We start from the raw sequence: 1,799 nt of genomic DNA, 5'->3' as shown, positions 1-1,799 counted from the left end.
ATTTTCTAACTAAAATAAATTGATAAGAGATTATGATCAGCTCAACAACAGCAAGGACAGGGGCCTGGAAAAGATATGAGTTTAATGGCCAAATTAGGTGGGGGAATAAATGTAAATCTAGAAGGGAAATAACAAGTGTCCAATGGACAGATGGCCAATAACTTTGAGACACTTGGCACAAAGGTTAAATACGTAGGAACATATTAGTTTGTATAGTCCTTAACGACACGCAAGTACTGTATTACAGCCAGAAAGACCCCAACTCATAGTAACAAATTTAGCAAAAATCAGTTAAAATGATGAGGCCTACCGCTGGTCTGCAGGGGACACAGGTCCTCACTGGGGGACATGTGAATCAGCCCAGTGGTCCTGAGGAAACCTGGCTTGACAAGATGATGCATTCCTGTGCCCTTGGGTTCACTGATCTTACTCTTGGGGACAGATCTCAAGGAAACAGCTCAAGAGGAATAGTAGAGTAAGACTCTCTGCCCAGGTGCCTGCAGTTAGAAACCGGTTACTTAAAATTCTGTGTTCAGAATATTCTGTTGCCATAAGAAATTCCTCTCTGGAGTCAGAGAGACAAGGGAGCTCATCTGAAGTCTGACATGTAGCTATGTGACTTCAGATATGTCACTTACCCTCTCTGAACCCATTCCCTTCTGGATAAAATGGGGGGTAAATAATGGATGACTACCTCCTGGGTTGTGTATTAAAGGAGGTCATGTTTATAAGGTGCAGTGTTTAACAAAGGGTAACGTATTAGAAGATGGCTACTGGATGGATCCTGGAGAGAGAGTTCCTGCTTGCAAAGGATGAAGTAGCATCAGGAAGTCAGCTTTGTATCTTGAAGAAGAGCTAGTGTCTTTGACTCCTAGTTTACTTTTTAAAAAAATATATATTTTATTGATTTTTTACAGAGAGGAAGGGAGAGGGATAGAGAGAAACATCGATGAGAGAGAAACATGGATCAGCTGCCTCCTGCACACCCCCTACTGGGGATGCGCCCACCACCAAGGTACATGCCCTTGACCGGAATCGAACCTGGGACCTTTCAGTCGGCAGGCCGGTGCTCTACCCACTGAGCCAAACCGGTTAGGGCTCCTAGTTTACTTTTTAAGAAAAATCTTTATTGTTGAATGTATTACATAGGCTCTCCTTTCCCGCGCCCACCAAACCTCTTCCAGCCCACTCCCGTCCTCCCCTTCCCCCCAAGCCCTCACACCCATTATCTGTGTCCACAGGTCCACGTGTTATGCATATATGCATACAAGTCCATTGGTTGATCTCTTTCCACCCACCCCCCTCCTGTCTTCCCTCTGAGGTTCAACAGTGTTCATGCTCCTAGCTTACTTTTATTACAAAATCAGAAAAGGGACAACTGATCTCTGCCAACTACTGAGGAGTCCACCAAAATGCGAAGAGAGGCCCTTTAAAGGATGTTGTAAGTTCACCCGAAGCGGAGAGTACAATGTTGGGCAAGGCTCCCACGCCCACTCCAGGGTCAAGGTTGGAGTGCCTCCAGGAATCTGGCAGTGCACATTTTTGAGACCTGCTCTGTGACAGGGGCTTTATAACCTCAACTTCGTAATTTTTATCTCCATTTTGAAGGAGAGGAAATCTGTCCAAGGTCTCACATTAAGTAACCGGATATGGCAGGTCCCCAGGCCCGCGCTCCAAACCACTGCACCCCACAGCCTCCAGCTGCCCCGCCAGGCGCAGCTCGGGTGAGCGGCAGGCGCCCCAAGGCCGTGCAGCCAGGATCTCGGGAGAGAAGGGCTGAGCCGGGGGTGGGGGCACGG

The sequence above is a fragment of the Myotis davidii genome, unplaced genomic scaffold, assembly GCF_000327345.1.
Source record: "Myotis davidii unplaced genomic scaffold, ASM32734v1 scaffold142, whole genome shotgun sequence".
In the NCBI taxonomy this organism is placed as follows: domain Eukaryota; kingdom Metazoa; phylum Chordata; class Mammalia; order Chiroptera; family Vespertilionidae; genus Myotis; species Myotis davidii.
Note: the sequence above shows the minus strand (reverse complement) of the source record.